The sequence below is a fragment of the Myxocyprinus asiaticus genome, chromosome 42, assembly GCF_019703515.2.
Source record: "Myxocyprinus asiaticus isolate MX2 ecotype Aquarium Trade chromosome 42, UBuf_Myxa_2, whole genome shotgun sequence".
NCBI lineage: Eukaryota > Metazoa > Chordata > Actinopteri > Cypriniformes > Catostomidae > Myxocyprinus > Myxocyprinus asiaticus.
In genome coordinates, this window is record NC_059385.1 from 1,330,473 (window position 1) to 1,350,059 (window position 19,587).

Sequence of the window (19,587 nt, forward strand, 5' to 3'; positions counted from 1 at the left end):
AACTCATTAAACAAATACACAAAAACTAACAAACTAAACTAATTACTAAACTAACAAACTAATTAACTGACTAAACAAACACACAAATACACAAAAACTAACAAACTAATTACTAAACTAAAAAAACAAACACACAAAAACTAACAAACTAAACTAACAAGCAAACTCATTAAACAAATACACAAAAACTAACAAACTAAACTAACAAGCAAACTCATTAAACAAATACACAAAAACTAACAAACTAAACTAATTACTAAACTAACAAACTAATTAATTGACTAAACAAACACACAAATACACAAAAACTAACAAACTAATTACTAATCTAACAAACTAATTAATCGACTAAACACACAAACACACAAAAACTAACAAACTAAACTAACAAGCAAACTCAAACAAATACACAAAAACTAACAAACTAAATTACTAAACTAACAAACTAATTAATCGACTAAACAAACAAACACACAAAAACGAACAAACTAAACTAACAAGCAAACTCATTAAACAAATACACAAACTAACAATCTAATTAATTGACTAAACAAACAAACACACACACACACAAAAACTAACAAACTAATTACTAAACTAACAAATTAACTGACTAAACAAACAAACAAACAAATTAACTAATCTAACAAGCAAACTCATTAAACAAACAAATCCTAACAAACTAAACTAATTACTAAACTAACAAACTAATTAACTGACTAAACAAACAAACAAACAAACAAAGCCTAACAAAATAATTACTAAACTAACAAACTAATTAACTGACTAAACAAACAAACAAACAAATCTAACAAGCAAACTCATTAAGCAAACAAACAAAGCCTTACAAACTAAACTAATTACTAAACTAACAAATTAACTGACTAAACAAACAAACAATCAATCTAACAAGCAAACTCATTAAACAAACAAAGCCTTACAAACTAAACTAATTACTAAACTAACAAACTAATTAACTGACTAAACAAACACACACAAAAACTAACAAACTAAACTAATTACTAAACTAACAAATTAACTGACTAAAACAAACAAACTAATCTAACAAGCAAACTCATTAAACAAACTAAACTAATTACTAAACTAACAAATTAACTGACTAAAGCAAACAAACAAACTAATCTAACAAGCAAACTCGTTAAACAAACAAATCCTAACAAACTAAACTAATTACTAAACTAACAAACTAATTAACTAAACAAACAAACAAACAAACAAAGCCTAACAAAATAATTACTAAACTAACAAATTAACTGACTAAAACAAACAAACAAATCTAACAAGCAAACTCATTAAGCAAACAAACAAAGCCTTACAAACTAAACTAATTACTAAACTAACAAACTAATTAACTGACTAAACAAACAAACAAAGCCTTACAAACTAAACTAATTACTAACCTAACAAATTAACTGACTAAACAAACAAACAAACAAACAAACAATCTAACAAGCAAACTCATTAAACAAACAAAGCCTTACAAACTAAACTAATTACTAAACTAACAAATGAATTAACTGACTAAACAAACACACACAAAAACGAATTACTAAACTAACAAATTAACTGACTAAAACAAACAAACTAATCTAACAAGCAAACTCATTAAACAAACAAACAAAGCTTTACAAACTAAACTAATTACTAAACTAACAAACTAATTAACTGACTAACAAACTAACTAGCTAAACTTTCTAAAATTCCAGTTTGTGTCTGAGTGAAGCACACAGACGTGTCGTCTGGTGAGCGCTGGTGGGCGTCTGCTGCGGTTGTAAACATGAAATTGCACTCTGTGTGAGTCATATGAAAAATATTATGGCTGTTATGAGTCCGTGGGCATTTTTACTGCGGGCCGTATTGAGTTACTGTATTTCATTCAGTGAATGACGTGCTCATGAGAACTCACGGGTGAGATCTCTGCTCTATACAGTCTGAGAAACAAATGAGACTTCATGACAATAAAACAACTACTGTCTGCATGAGATCATTTTATGGTCTGTTTGTCTTTTATACAGATTTATAACTATTGAGAAACAGAAATTATTTCCAGAAATTTAATTTCATGAAGTTTCCTGAAGGACTGGAGTTGTTTAAATTGGACAGTGGGGAGTTAAAGATCTGAATACAGTGTCTGTGAATGTGCAGCTTGTTTTGTGTCTGATTAAGAAAAATCCAGAAGACCTTAAAGTAGTTAAAAAGAGTTAAATGCCAACCTGTATTCCAGATTAATGTGCAGATAATTATAGGTCATATGCCTTAAGCCATACATATGATAAGCCATTTGCAGGTTGGTATTCCTGAACGTCTGAGCAATGGTAGGAAGAAGAGTTTGGGAAACACGAGGTTTTAGTTTTTTTCATACTTCACCTTTAAATGAAAATATCTGATTTACAGAATAAAAAATGCACTAAATTGTATTAGTAAAAAAGAAGACAGTTTGCTTTACTGGGCAGTATTACTGGTTAATACGTCGAAATTACTGTCATTTAATTTGCACTCAAGTGATATTCATTATTCATGAGCTCATCCTAGTTAAAGCAGCCAATCAGAACACACCTGTCGCTGTGGTTCACCTGCTCACACCTGCATAACATTGAACGGTGTCAGGTGGGTGACCCGAGCTTTAAAAACACACACACATGCTGCACATTTGGCCTTTGGCTGTGAAGGAGGCGCGCCGTAATTTTCCATCGTCAAAGCAACAGCAGGAGGAGGCCAAAAACAGCACACGTTTCTCTTGCGCTAATGAGACAGACCCTTGTTTGCATCGGTCCGTGTGCCAAATCGTCATAACTCAGTTTCCTCACACCTCAGACTAACAAGGTGTTTATTCAACGTAAAATCCACAAGCCCGCATGATAAACGAATTGTTCAAAAGCAAAATTATGATTGGATGAGCTGTGTTCAAAGTCATAAAATGCACATAAGCAAACATGTGTTTACACTGAATGAATGAGGCATGATGGTATATAGCTTGGCAACCCTGAACAGCCTAAACGTACAATAAAGAACTGTTACTTGAAAGATTTGATTACTTAGGTTATTGTATAAATAAATGTAGCTTACTGGTGTCTTTTATCACATTGTTGCTGTTGCCAACAACATAAAAAAAGCAATAAGCCACAAGATGTGGTGTGTTACAGTGATTTCACCATAGTTTCCTCAACTTTGTGCCTAAAAACACCCATTAACCATAGTAAAGTCACTGTAACACTCGGCTTTGAGTCGCTTATTCCGTACAACTGAACACTGTGTGTGTTTGTGGTAAACTAAACAGCTGATGCTACAGCGCTTTCTCCACGATTCACGGCCTACGCTCACACTGATTAACGTCACCATTAGAGAAGCACAAACTGCTAGTGTTTCACACCCAACGCCCGTCGAAATGACCACACCTTCTGAGAACACAAACGCCTGATTCTTCTGAAAATGTAACGAGAGAAAAACAGAGAATAAAGTTTATATGAGGGTGGAAATCAAACCACACGCTCGTGCAGCGAGTCATAAAGACACGTCTTACACCTCCACAACACTGAGGGGCGTTCACAACAATAAAATCATGACCAACAGAGAACATTAACAGACCTACTGTATATCAGCTCTGTTCCAAAACCTAGTGAGCTTCCTAGATGCTAGGTAGCATTTTAAGGCATCATATTGGCACCTTCTCAATGTGAAAGCTGTTTTGGAATTGCTGCCTATGTAAGGCGTTCCAAATCAGTCACTTATGAGGTTGCATGTCATTAGAATTCTTCCTTGTAAGGTAGCAGCCTATGTAGGGAGTAGGTAGCAAGGCAGATCACTAGGGTTTTAAAACCATTCTGTATATTTTCCAACATGTCCAAAATGATCTTTTATATTCTATTGCATTTAATTCTACTGTACAGTATTTGCAAATAAGGCATAATAGATCTGAAACTAAAGAGAGAGCCGCTATACATGCGAAACAGTGAAAGAGGTTTTCAGTGATAGTTGAGGGTGTTAATGGTTTCGGTCTGGCTGTATGAAGGTTCTGGCGTGTTTTCTGCACACTGATTCTTTCATTGAGGAACTCGGTCGAACACAGACATGTTTGTTTTGTACACTCCAAAACGGTACACAGACATAATCATTAATGCCCTTCAGCAATCAACAATCTACGCCCAAAACTGCTGTTTCATGATGTGAAAATATTTGAAATTATACAAAAATATCATTTCAAATATTTTCTAATTTATAAAAAATACTTTCATATTTTTTTATAAATGATATAATAAATATAATAAAAAATTTCATATCAATACAGATATAATCTAAATATTATTTTTTATTATATTTTAATATTAAAGGAAAATATAACATTTATGAAAATATTTTCTTACCGATTATTTTTGTCTTGTTTTCAGGTAAAAATAAACACTTTTATTATTTTAAGCATAAACAACACCAAATTTGGTTACATTTCTCTGAAAACAAGACATCATATCTTCATATCAGCTCTGAATATTTTTTTTCTTGTTTTAAGTACGTTTAAACATTTGTACTGGAAAAGAAGACAAAAATACAAGCAACTTTGATTGTCAAGTAAATTTATCTTGTTTTGTGAATATTTCGATATTTTTACTGGAAAAGGAGATAAAAATAATTATTAAGAATATTATTATTATTATTATTATTATTATTTGCAGTGTACTGACCTGAATGCTTATACTGCAAAAATAATTTTCTTAATTAGTATTTTTATCTCCTTTTCCAGTAAAAATATCGAAATATTATTATTTATTTTTTTTCACCCAATTTTGGAATGCCCAATTCCCAATGCGCTCTAAGTCCTTGTGGTGGCGTAGTGACTCGCCACAATCCGGGTGGTGGAGGATGAATCTCAGTTGCCTTCGCGTCTGAGACCGTCTTATCACGTGACTTGTTGAGTGCGTTGCCACGGAGACATAGCGCGTGTGGAGGCTTCACACCACCCACCGCGTCATCCACGCTCAACTCACAACGCGCCTCACCGAAAGCGAGAACCACATTATAAAACCACGAGGAGGTTACCCCATGTGACTCTAACCTCCCTAGCAACCGGGCCAGTTTGGTTGCTTAGGAGACCTGGCTGGAGTCACTCAGCATGCCCTGGATTCGAACTAGCGAACTCCAGGGGTGGAAACCAGCGTCTTTTACCACTGAGCTACCCAGACCCCCAAAATATCTAAATATTCTTAAAACAAGATACATTTACTTGACAAGCAAAGTTGCTTACAATATTAAGTCTTGTTTACAGAGAAATTTGACAACATTTAGAAAACTTTATGCTTAAAACAAGAAATAAATTCTACCAATAGTGTAAGAAAAATAAACTTGTTTTCCCTTTGAATTAAGTTTATTTTTCTTACCCGACTGGCAAATAGTTTTTTCTTGTTTTAAGCATGAACCTCACTAACATTGTAAAATCATGTTTACAGTTATGCACTTACAATGTGGGACAAGTGGTTTTAAGAAGAAGAAATGTGAAGCTTATATCTTTTGTTAAAGCACTTACATTTATTTTACATTTTCATTATTGAAGCTATAAAATGTCTAAATCATCCCTTTCCTCAGTTGATGAACTCGGTGATACAAAGTCACGACATTGAAGTTGAAACATTGGATATAACTAAAACAGACAAGGTTCGTAAGCATTTTATCACAGTAGTCTCATGTTAACATGCATAAAAATCTTGCTGTTCTTTTGAAACGGTGTGTATTTTAACACTTTAAATCACTGTCTTCCTCCATAGACTTCCATTGTAAGTGCAGCACTCCAACATATTGATTTTTTGTTTGTTTTTACAAACTGAGGAACAAGCTGAAGTAATTTTTTTTTAACGGTAAATCGAAAGCATGTCACAGATGCAGTCAATAACGCTAAACTCCTATTGAACCCAGAACATTCCTTTAATATTTTTCATGATTAATGTGTGAAAACTCACCGGCCGACGTGCCAAACGTATAGGAGCGTTTAATGAAGGGATTGTTTCTAAGTGTCTATACACAATGGAACCAAACGCTCTAATTAACAGTTAGAACCAACACCAGGGGTCACGACACTGACCCATAAACCCACGCTGACCCCACACCTGCCTGATTACATTAAACTCCATGTGTCTATGAGATTCCCATACACGGGGCCAATGAAAACAGTCAGAAACAGAGTACAGGTCCAGCATAATGAATCCATATATTAAAATCAAATCTATTTACAGTCATTTATTTGATTCTATTCTATTCTGCGAAACAACAAAGAAGCAAAAACAGCCTTTTAAGGATCAAAAATAGTTATAAGAAACTGAATAATGACTGTTTTGGTGCAAGAAACCATATTTACCATGCAACGGTAGAACTTGTTACTAAGGGGTGTTGCTAGGCACAACATGAGTTTAGTTGTTTATGGTTGCTGTGCAACAATATCATATAACTTGATTGATTATACCGTTACAGGTGTGCATATATCAACGATCCAATCATCGAAAAACTTAGGAGCTGGAATAATCTGTTTAATAAACTCAAGTGCTATTTAATGTGACGCTATTAACACAGCTTCGAAATTAACGTATTAATGCATGCAATTAATTAAAAATGTTTAGGAACTAAGGAACTAAATGCATTTCGACAGGAGAAGTATACATAGTGTCAAATTTAAGCACTTTCAAAATCTGCAATTAATCGCGATTACGAAAAATCATGCGATTAATCAAGATTAAATGTTTTAATCGACTGACAGCACTGGCTATAAATAATCTGATCTTTTAAGTTTGTGTCCAACAAGTTACAAATAATAAGAGAAAAATGGCTTGTTAATGACAGAGGTCAGCGGAGAATGGCCAGACTGGTCCAAGCTGACAGGAAGCTGACGGCAACCCAAATAACCACGTTACAACACTTCTATGCAGAAAAAGCATTTCTGAATGTTCAACACGTCTATCCTTGAGGCGGATGGGCTACAGCAGCAGAAGAACCCTCCGGGTACCACTACTGTCAGCTTAGAACAGGAAACTGAGGCTTCAGCGGGCACAGGCTCACCAAAACTGGACAGTAGATGATTGAAAAAACATCACCTGATCTGAAAAATCTGGATTTCTGCTGAGGTACCCAATGGTAGACCCACTGCAGCCTCAGTTTTCTGTTCTTGGCTGACAGAAGTGGAACCCAACGTGGTCTTCTGCTGTTGTAGCCCATCCGACTAACGGTTCGACATGTTGTGCATTCGGAGATGCTGTTCTGCTCACTACAATTGTACAGAGCGGTTATCTGAGTTACCGTAGACTTTGTCAGCTCGAACCAGTCTGGCCATTCTCCACTGACCTCTGTCATCAACGAGGCGTTTCCATCTGCAGAACTGCCGCTCACTGGATGTTTTTTGTTTTTGGCGCCATTCTGAGTAAATTCTAGAGACTGTTGTGTGTGAAAATCCCAGGAGATCAGCAGTTACAGAAATACTCAAACCAGCCCATCTGGCACCAACAATCATGCCACACTCCAAATCAAATTTTTCCCCATTCTGATGGTTGATGTGAACATTAACTGAAGCTCCTGACCCATATCTGCATGATTTTATGCACTGCACTGCTGCCACACGATTGGCTGATTAGATAGTCGCATGAATAAGTAGATGAACAGGTGTACCGGTGAGTGTACACTGTTGCTGTGACACAATTACTCATACCATGATGTGAGATTTTGGCTATCCTTGTATGATAATTGGATTTCAGGGAAATCAAAAGGATGAAAATGTGTACAAGGGTTTGGACTCGGGGTTGCTGTGGTGCTCGGAGCGATGAAGAATGTCTGTGTGTGCTATTATGGATGAATGCACGCTGCAGTGAACGTGTCAAGAGTTCATAGACCGTCGTTCATATTCACACTGTAGAAACAAAGCGATCGCACTAACGAGGCGCTCAGCAACTGGGTGGCGCCACCTGTCTCCCCCATCCAATTAAAATCCCACAAACGAACTTGACCCATGCCAGAGAACATGGTGAAATATAAAAGAAACCAACTATCAAAGAAACAAACAAAGAGCTAAAGATCGGAAAAATGAACTACATCTTCTGACAAACTTAATGATGCAAATATAAGAACATCAAACACCTGTCAGACAGTTTGGAGTTCTCAGAAGAGGTCGGCTGGTTTCGTATGTTTACAGTACGACACACACAGTAACAGGCAATGGTTGTGTCTGCAGCAAGCGCGTGCAGGAATGTGTGAGGACGGCCAGAGGCCACACACACCTCAACAAGCTACTGTGTGTCAGTTCTGCGCTTCCGGTGTCAGCAAACAGAATTGCAAACATTATGACTGCCATTGTTTGTGCAAGCAGAAAGTCCCGGTTCCAAACAAACAAATTAATGTTTTAGTGGCACAAAGTCACAGGGTCTTATTTTATAAGTGCTAAGTTCAGCACTATGCTTTAAATCATATGTGCAAAGTGAATATTTGATGTTTTGATATTTTCATGCAAGCATGCACTAAGTTTAGGTGCAAATGGGTTTGGCTAAATTGTCTTGCTTTTTTGCACACACTCCACTTATACCGGTCAATTTTGCTTTAAAAATGTAATTCATTTATTGAAACACGACAAACTTAAAAAACATTTCTAATTTCAAATTACACTTCAAATGAAACAAAAATATGATCAAAATAATAAAGAGGTCAAAAAAAAATATTGACCTCCCTAAATCCAAACATTTTATCCTCTCCAACTTCTTCCACAGGCCTCTTTTGCAGTGACTTAAAAATCACTACAACAACAAGTGGAAAAATACCAATACAAATTAGATCATAAATATAATTGCAAATATAAATATAAAATTAACAATGACCTATAGACAGTTTAACACAAATCTCATTATTCTGCCCAATTCCCAATGCGCTCCAAGTCCTCGTGGTGGTATAGTGACTCGCCTCAATCCGGGTGGCGGAGGACGAATCTCAGTGGCTCATTGAGCACGTTACCACAGAGACATAGCGCATGTGGAGGCCCACGCCATCCACCGCGGCAGCTACGCACAACTCTCCACGCGCCCCACCGAGAGTGAACCATATTACAGCGATCACGAGGAGGTTACCCCGTGTGACTCTACCCTCCCTAGCAACCGGGCCAATCTGGTTGCTTAGGAGACCTGGTATTCGAACTCGTGACTCCAGGGGTGGTAGTCAGCATCTTTACCACTGAGCTACCCAGGCCCCACACAAATCTCATTATTATTTGTTTCATAAAAGGGATACAACAGTGATTGTCAGGGACATAATTTGATGTTCCACTATATTTCCAGAGATTGGGCATGAACTTTATTACCACCTGCTGGTGGAATCTCCAAATGCAAGAACTAAGTTTAGACTTTGCACTAAAAACAGACGTGCTTAAGAAACATCTGTGACATAATGACTTATTTCTCGGGAAAATAGCAAATTGCATTTTGCGCCGACAGATAGTGCACACACTCCCACCCATGACTACTTACGCTTTGCACTGACACGAAAATTGCACTTAGAATTAGTACTCTCACGAACATCTAATAAGATGTAGCAGTTGTTATATGTAGCAATGCGCTTTGCATGACCACACAAAGAGAGCGAACAGTGTTTACACTCCTCATTAAGTCAAGTTACAAATGGATTACTGATAATTAGGCTCTTTTTCAGTGCTGATGTTGGGGGAAATATGTGGAATGGATTTAAACATGGTAAAATGCATTAAATGGAGCTAAGAGTAAAGGCGATTTTACACGGGATGCGATGGGCGGCAAGCCTTGCTTGCGATCTTGCCACCTCTCCTGTGTACAGGCGTTTTCCATTCACACGAGAGGTGGTGTGAAACGCGCCAGAAGATCTGCAATAATGCCCCCTACTGCTACAGCTCATTTGCTGAGTCTCTAAGGCGATTACTGTAAATATTTTATGACGTGTTTTCATGTAAGTGATTGCACATACATAAAATGCCATAAAACTTTGTTTAATTGTGTATTTTCGCTTATTTTGGTGAGAAAAGTGTCTTATTTGGGCTTGTATTTCCAGAACAGGTCGCTTGTTTCTCTGGTGAGATCTGGCAATGCTGCAATTGGTATTTCACCCACCTCTTAGCTCAGAGTACTGTCATTTTAAAAAGAACGTTATTAACCGTTCTTTTATTTTGTTCTAACCAGTTAGCATTTGGAAAGTAGGTTGCGGAACTTCTGAACCGGAACGAAAAAATATTGTTTTTGCTCAGAATGAACCGCATTGAAAAACAGTTCGTTTTTAGTCCCTGATTATTACCATAAATATAGTAGCAAACTATTTTATATATATATATATATATATATATATATATATATATATATATATATAAATAAATATATATATATATATATTAGTGTCAAACTATAATATCAAGGTTTCATAGCTAAATAATGTAAGTATTGATGGCGTCTCTCAAACGGTCACCACATTTGATTTTTAATGACTAAAGAAACTTCTATATTCATATTTCTTTTCGCAAATTGATATGCAATAGTATAAATAACCACATCAATCATTACAATAGGAGGGCCACAAATAAACATTCAAAATCCATTCAAAATGTTTCAGACACCTGCTTTCTGGAATACCCCCCAGGAAATTCAGCAACAGCGAGTTTATTTTTCTCCATGTTGTTTTTGACAACATAAAAGCTAAATATCGTTTGATTGGTTGTGAATAAATTCAGCTCTGATTGGTCAATGACAAGCGGCAGCTGTGAAAAGACAAAATATTTGTATCCTGCGCGGTGTGCGGCGCAAGCCGTCGTGCACAGCAACGCGGCAGGATTCTCACAAAGCTTGGAAAGTGCCGCCGCTTCGACTGCCGCCTCCCTCTCATTGAAAATTAATAGGGAACCCGCGGTTACCGCGTTACACGTAAAACCACCTCAATGGACCATAATTCTGAAAACATTCAAAAAAAAATGCACCCTTCACCTTTTAAAACAAGGTCTGCAAACCGTCCCGGGCCCGACAAGGCCCAAGAAAACGTAACTTTTTTTTTTGTTGCAAAGTTTCGACGTTTGATAAACGGCAAAACAATGTTTTTTTTTTTGTTTGTTTGTTTTTTTCTGCTCTAGTGTGCAGAGGGGCCATCATGCCTTGTTAACACGGTGTATGTTTACAGTTACAATACTGTTACGATTGTGTCTACGATTCTAACATTAAATACAGCCTATTGCAACAATACTTGATTGGAATATATATATATATATATATATATATATATATAAACAGAGTGAGAGGGATTTTGGGGTTTGGGTCAGGTTTGGGCTTAAAGGGATATTCCGGGTTCAATACAAGTTAAGCTCAGTCGACAGCATTTGTAGCATAATGTTGATTACCACAAAAATTTATTTTGACTCCTTTTCTTTAAATAAGCAAAAATGGACGTTACAGTGAGACACTTACAATGGAAGTCAATGGGGCCAATTTTTGGAGGGTTTAAAGTCAGAAATGTGAAGCTTATAATTTTATAACAGCACTTATATTAATTCTTCTGTTAAAACTTGTGTATTATTGGGGGCCTGGGTTGCTCAGCGAGTACTGACGCTGACTACTACACCTGGAGTCATGAGTTCGAATCCAGGGTGTGCTGAGTGACTCCAGCCAGGTCTCCTAAGCAACCAAATTAGTCCGGTTGCTAGGGAGGGTAGAGTCACATGGAGTAACCTCCTCGTGGTCACTATAATGTGGTTCTCGCTCTCAGTGGGGCGCGTGGTGAGTTGTGCATAGATGCCGCAGAGAATAGCATGAAGCCTCCACACGCGCTACGTCTCCACGGTAACATGCTCAACAAGTCACGTGATAAGATGCGCGGATTGACAGTCTCAGACGCGGAGGCAACTGAGATTCGTCCTCCACCACCCGGATTGAGGCGAGTCACTACGCCACCACGAGGACTTAGAGCGCATTGAGAATTGGGCATTCCAAATTAGGGAGAAAAGGGGAGGAAATCACAAAAACAATTTATTTGAGCTGTTTAAATAGTCTTTTTACAGTCACAAGTCAAAATACATTTTTGTCGTAATCAGCATTATCCCACAAATGCTGTCAATTGAGCTTAACATGTATTGAAGACAGCATATTCATTTAAAATCTGATGGTAAGGTCGGGCCACACAGTCTCAGGTACGGGACAGGTTTCATTTAAGGCCCGTGCAGACCTCTACTTTTAAATGAAAACTTACTGAAAAGAAAGTAACTGATCATTTGATTTGTATCTTCATAGCTCAGCAGTCTGACATCTGCTTGGGGACAAATTAGTAACCAGAATAAGCTAAGTCGGACAAAACGTCCCTTTGGGGACATTTCGGGATGTCCTTGTTTGTAAAAACTATCCATACATAAATTCAATACGTTTTTAAATTGTGGGTAAATGAAAACTATAGAGGTCTATGGTATGTCCCCATTTAGATAGCAAAGTAAATGTGCATGTGTGTGTGTGTGTGTGTGTGTGTGTGTTCAGGCATGTAGTGTGCGTGCCTGCTGTCAGCACACAAACACAATGAGGGAGCAACAATTTGAGCCCAACAGCAGGTGTAGAGACCATCAGACACACTCAGACAGACAAATATAGACCAGATACTGTTCAACAAAACACACACAAATACAAATACACACTTAACACTCGATCTTAACACCCCATGGCATTGTTTCCATATTTTAAAATCATGTGCTCTATTGTATCACATACAAATCTAAATGGTCTAACTGTAAAGTTTCATTGTAGCAGTTGTGTATCAGAAGAGAGAAAGATTCAGAGGTCACAAGCTCAAGGATTCGAGCCACGCCCCCCCCCCCACTTTTAGCCTACACCTCAACTGAACTTCGGCTGATATAAAAATATGCACACTTCCGGCACACGCATTAATAGTAGTATAGCATGGGAATATAGCCGATCTGAACCATTGCTTTCCTGTTCTTGATAGATAATAATGATCAAACTGATGTCTCGCTCAAGCTGTCAACAGGTTAGGCTTCAACAAATATAAACAAGAGACGGGCGCTTTAAAAACTTGTTTTGTAAAAAAAATAAATAAACCCATGTCATAACATAAAACGGAACTTAAAATATAATTATAACCCTTAATAACACCCCCAACATAGTCCCCATAACCTGCACAGATGTACCTCATTAATTATGCAATGAGAACAGCCAATAGCAAGTCCTCAAGCATTAACAACAACAGATGTTAAAGTATATTTCCTGGTAAGGACTTTAAATCGATGTAGTTTTAGCATCTGATATTCATTTAAATAGGTAAACGTGCCATTTTGCCCTTTGCACCAAGAAAAGTGAAAAAAATAAAGGTGTCTGATCGATCTATCTAACCACTAATCTACAAACGCCCCGGATCCTGAATGAATAAAAGACAGAAATGAATGAAAGTGGATGAGGGCGCGCTGGCTGTCACTGCCATTTGATGTTGTTTCTAGACGCGTGTTGAACCATAAGTAGATGTCCCGGTATACACAAGTCCAGATGTTTATGTAAGTAGCTTGTAACTTGCATGATATGACTTATATTATAGTCGTAGAATGACCATATACTGTTTGCACAATGTTATAAAGCTTATCAAGTAAAATAACAGGTTTTAAAACCTATGTGTGTTTCGTGTTATTCTTCTTTCAAGAGTGAAATTTGACTTAATTCACAGTAAGACAAGATTGATATCGAAGACCAGTCTTAAAGTCAGCCGAATTAGACAAAGTAGGATAATGAACAATATTGCTTTGTATCCTATTATTGGGGATGAGGAAATAACTCTTCATGTCACACAATGTTGAATGCAATATGCCATTTATAAAACACAAGGCATTTTGTGATTGTGTAAAGTTGTTGAATGCAGACACAAACAATAAAACGACTGTCAAACGATTTAAGACACATAAAAAAGAGGGGCCCATACACAAGAACACATAGTTAAACCAAGAGTGTTCCAGAAGCATATGAAACTGAGGAAAGCTGCCTCAAAGGTATGTGTGAACAGTGCTATGACAAGTGTATAGCCAGTCTCTGTGTGTGCCGGTGGTGCAGAAACTCTTGAATCTCTTTACTTAAATTAAGTCAGCATTCGAACTGCGTATGTTGATAAAACACTAGTCAGTCACCGTGATTTGACAATGTTGGAAGCTGGTCTGCTATAAATTGGCCATATAAGTTTTTTTAATTATTATTATTTTTTTAATAAATTGGCCATATTGACTGCGGAATGTTGTTGTGATGATGTCACAACCAGCCCAGTTTGCAGATTATTGTTAAGGGGAAAGTGGTTATTTATTTTTCGTTTTATTGAGCCATTTCGTTCTTACGGTTTCAAAACAAAAGTTGACCCTTTAAGCCTATTTATTGGTTTAATATCCACTTGTTACCATGTTGAAGTGCTGCGCTTAGCATCAGTATATCCCTCTAAAACATGTCTGATCGGGATCACGTGAACATAATGGAGCCTAAGTTTTGCACATCCCTAAAAAGTATAGACACAAGACGTAAACAATATGTGTGTTAACAAGATAAAATCACTTACTAACCTTTTCTGTGTAAAGTTATAACCAATTATAAAACTCCGTTGCCATGACAACATATCGCTGTAAACCTTAAAAAGACCGTAAAATTATAATTTAAACAACTTCACAGTTTAAATAATAAACGAGTTTTAACAGAAGAATTAATGTGCTTCTATAAAATTATAAGCTTCACATTTTTTCCTTTAAACCCTCCAAAAATTTACTCCATTGACTTCCATTGTAAGTGTCTCACTGGAACACAGATTTCTGTTGTTTTTTTTGTGGTAATCAACATTATGCCACAAATGCTGTCGATTGAGCTTAACTTGTGTTGAACCCGGAATATTCCTTTAAAGGCCATTTTTTTACATTAAAAATTTTGCAGTTGCAGTTTGCATTAACGTTGGCTTGTTTGAACATTCCGTCAATGTAAGTCCAAAGGATTTTTCCCATTTTCGATCATCCGTTGTGCAAAAACCATAAATCCAATCTAAAAGTGCACCGATAGTGGATTTTGCCAATACCGATAACTAAGATGGTGGAAAATGCAGATAACTGATTAATCGGCCAATAGTTTTTTTTAAAACCAATTTATAAAATGTTAGTTTTTCCTTAATATGACGGCACAGACACTGAGGCTACAGGAGTTAAAAATTTACAAAATCCCAAAAGCAGTTTATTGTGCAACCAAAATCCCAATAATAACCAGAAAAAGTATCATATGGTTCATAATGCGGGACTTTTAACTATAAACAAGCCCGAAATACACCGAGGACTTTTATTTTGAAATGACAGAGACTTGGCTTTGTTACCATGCTCTATATGTAAATATTTACCAAATTAAGGTTTTTATAGCCTATATATTCATCAGATGAAGAGTTTTGTATGTATATATTTGACCAGATGACTTTTATTGATAAAGAAAAAAAAATGAGGGGAAAAAATATCGGTATAGATTTCTGCATAAAATAGCAACTATCTTAACTAATTAATCGGTAAAACCAATATATCGGTCTACCTCTAGTCCAATCAGTTTGAAAATACATAGCAAACTATTCTAGAACAGTCTGAAGGTCTGTGCCAAGTTTGGTGGATGTAGCTTGGAAGCTCTAGGAGGAATTAGTGTTAGAAATTTTGGTCTCTGTTTAGGGATTGTGAAAAAAAAGCTTTGTAAGAATAACAGGAGTTACAAGGAATCGGGATGCTGCCTTAGAACATAGCAGCCTATGTCAACATCAGACAGCAAGATAGTTTACTAGGGTTTCAGAATATATAAACTAATCACTTCACCCCTGTAATACTGTACTAATGCATCAATAAAGCCCCGCTGCAAGCACACATACACACACACACACACACTAAAGTTCAAATCAGAGGGAACAAAGTGTTTCTCAGGCTTCTCAGACAGACAGACAACCCCTGACGAATATTTGTGTGACAGAGATGAGTGTACGACACTGTGACCCCATCTGTATTTTCATCGCAAAACTTCACAGCAGATTAACAGCCAAGAGAGAGAGAGAGGGGAGAATGCTGGCCGAGGTCTGGAGAAATATTTGTTATGTCTAAGGGCCACTTACCTCTATCTGTCTGTCTGTCTGTTTATGGATTTGTTGTACGGATCAAAGAGTCACAACCTGTCGTCTTGAACTGATCATCTGCACTGTTTTACCTGAAAGAGGAGAGATAGTTTTCACTCACAGTATCTAACAGACAGTCACTGTACCGCGACTAGAAGAAAAATAAAGATTTGCATGGAGTTTCCTGGAGTACAGAACTCCACATTTGCATTCGGGAAGTAAAAAAACAATCCATTTTCTCCATGAAATGAATTCTTTTTTTACAATAACAAATAAACCTTTCAAATCAGACCTAACATGAACTCTGAGGTTGTTAAGTGATGGAATATGCTTTTGTAGAGAACACAAGTCCATGTGATTTTAACGTCTTAAAAAAAAATGTAATAGCCGAATTTCAGTGAAGAACTACACTACCCATAATCCCGAACAGAGATCCACCAATCAGAGAAGAGCAGAGTAGTAACCACCCACACACCCACTTAAGTCGGGACAGTTTCCCTACAGTCTCAAACTACTTTTATATTTGTATATACCTCAATATTTTGCCAAAAAAAAAAAGAAGTTTTTACACTTGCAATCAATCAATATACTGTAAGTGGATAGTTTTATATTGTACCACTGTTTCTGATTCGATTACGTCATTCGTAATGCTTCATGGAATTGTAGTTTATTCCCTCATTGCAGACGTTCAGTACACAGACTTGTACCTTTGTATTTTTTTCTGGTTGTCAAATACTTTTTTGCTTCAAATCAAAGTTTGTAATGTTGTGATTCACCTTGGATCTGGTTAGTTTGTGGTTCATGGTGCACATATCTTTTATGAAGGATTTTTGGAGATTACGAAGAAAATGAATGGGAAAATACTTCTGCGATGGCTGAGAAGTGTGCGCTCAATATTGTGCTCTATTCTTATCCAGACAGAGATGTAATTTAAGCTTGTTTGTCCGTCCTCATGCGTACTGAACACACACACACACACACACACACACCTGTTCTCAGAGCTGCGTCTGGCTCGGCTTTATTTAGTTTGATTGCATCTTCAAAGTCTAATAATAATACTGCAGTAAAGGTCAACAAGTCACATGTTTGTCTTTAATCCTGTGAGTGTGTTCAAGACAATGCCAGTATGATGTATCTCTCTCTCTCTCTCTCACACACACACACTACTCCAATATAATCACCAACAGCAACATATCACTCTGAAGTGGCCACGAGAAGCTGATCTGAGAAACTAACACTAATAAAAATATGGCTGAAGTTCTTGTCCAATTTTTTCCTCATTAAGCAGCTTAAAGTCAACGTGAAATCAAAATTGACCGCATTTACTAAAACACATTTCAGGCCTTATTGAGAACTTTATCATTTTCTGCTGAAATCATGAAAGTTTATATTGAATATATTTAATAAAATATAAAAAATAAATTAAAAAAATCTTAGTCTTTCCTTACTGTCCAAAATTAGTAAAATACCAGATGCATGTTTGTTGTGCAACCAAAAACCCAATAATAACCAGAAAAATAAAAAATAATAATGTATTAAAAATAATAATAATATTAAATGGTGCATAAAGTGGGACTTTTAATTATAAACAAACCCAAAATACACCAGTGTGGTGAACCATCTGACCAGATAACATTCCATGAGCCAGTTTATGGCAGAGCCCCTCCCTAACGGTCAAGGCAAAGAAGAGTGGCTCCATTTTGATTGGACTGTGGCAGGGCAAACAAACAAATGCCAAGCCATCAGATACGCTGCTTGGACAACTACCAGATACTTCAGAAAGTAAGGCCCCGGACCTTCCAACACGTTGGAAAAGAATTCTCATTGGTCCATGAGTGGTTTCTTAGCAACATCTCAAACCCCACATCCTATGGAGTGACCTAAGTCCAGAGTTCAGATAAAGACCATAAATATCACTAAATGCCAAGAGCATTTTTGAAGAGGTTTGGAAAAGGAACAATGCATAGATGATACTTTAAATACACTGTTCTAACTATGTACTTTAAAATATGCAAATGTTCCACACAGAGAAGGGAGGGTGAGCCACACTGTGTGAGCCCCCTCCGATGTCAGCAGCCAATCATAACCCTGAAACAGGAAGGCGCCAAACTGAAATTTCCTCCTCATCAGGAAGGTATAAAGCAACCTTACAACAGCCACTCCTTCATTCTGAGTTCCTGGCTGTTCGAGTTTGGAAGCAATAACAGAATAATAACACTTCTCTGTTCTGGTCTCACTCTATGAGAGAGAGGCAATAACAGAATAATAACACTTCTCTGGTCTCACTCTATGAGAGAGAGGCAATAACAGAATAATAACACTTCTCCATTCTGGTCTCACTCTATGAGAGAGAGGCAATAGAATAATAACACTTCTCTGTTCTGGTCTCACTCTATGAGAGAGAGGCAATAACAGAATAATAACACATCTCCGTTCTGGTCTCACTCTATGAGAGAGAGGCAATAACAGAATAATAACACTTCTCCGTTCTGGTCTCACTCTATGAGAGAGAGGCAATAACAGAATAATAACACTTCTCCGTTCTGGTCTCACTCTATGAGAGAGAGGCAATAACAGAATAATAACACTTCTCCGTTCTGGTCTCACTCTATGAGAGAGAGGCAATAACAGAATAATAACACTTCTCCGTTCTGGTCTCACTCTATGAGAGAGAGGCAATAACAGAATAATAACACATCTCCGTTCTGGTCTCACTCTATGAGAGAGAGGCAATAACAGAATAATAACACTTCTCCGTTCTGGTCTCACTCTATGAGAGAGAGGCAATAACAGAATAATAACACTTCTCCGTTCTGGTCTCACTCTATGAGAGAGAGGCAATAACAGAATAATAACACTTCTCCGTTCTGGTCTCACTCTATGAGAGAGAGGCAATAACAGAATAATAACACTTCTCCGTTCTGGTCTCACTCTATGAGAGAGAGGCAATAACAGAATAATAACACTTCTCCGTTCTGATCTCACTCTATGAGAGAGAGGCAATAACAGAATAATAACACTTCTCCGTTCTGGTCTCACTCTATGAGAGAGAGGCAATAACAGAATAATAACACTTCTCCGTTCTGGTCTCACTCTATGAGAGAGAGGCAATAACAGAATAATAACACTTCTCCGTTCTGATCTCACTCTATGAGAGAGAGGCAATAACAGAATAATAACACTTCTCCGTTCTGGTCTCACTCTATGAGAGAGAGGCAATAACAGAATAATAACACTTCTCTGTTCTGGTCTCACTCTACGAGAGAGAGGCAATAACAGAATAATAACACTTCTCCGTTCTGGTCTCACTCTATGAGAGAGAGGCAATAACAGAATAATAACACTTCTCTGTTCTGGTCTCACTCTACGAGAGAGAGGCAATAACAGAATAATAACACTTCTCCGTTCTGGTCTCACTCTATGAGAGAGAGGCAATAACAGAATAATAATCAACATTCTGAATCT

The 19,587-nt window shown here is 37.0% G+C and overlaps 1 protein-coding gene across 2 annotated transcripts in view; it reads right to left on the bottom strand.

Moving 5' to 3' along the window:
• The window catches only part of LOC127433083 (bone morphogenetic protein receptor type-1B-like), a 131,073-nt gene that overhangs the window by 49,777 nt on the left and 61,709 nt on the right, over positions 1-19,587 (bottom strand). The window contains exon 3 of one of the 2 annotated variants that reach the window (XM_051684735.1): positions 16,123-16,214. The exons of the other annotated variant lie outside the window; for it this stretch is intronic. The gene's annotated coding sequence lies outside the window, so the exon portion shown is untranslated. The remainder of the gene's footprint in view (positions 1-16,122; positions 16,215-19,587) is intronic. 2 annotated transcript variants of the gene reach the window in all.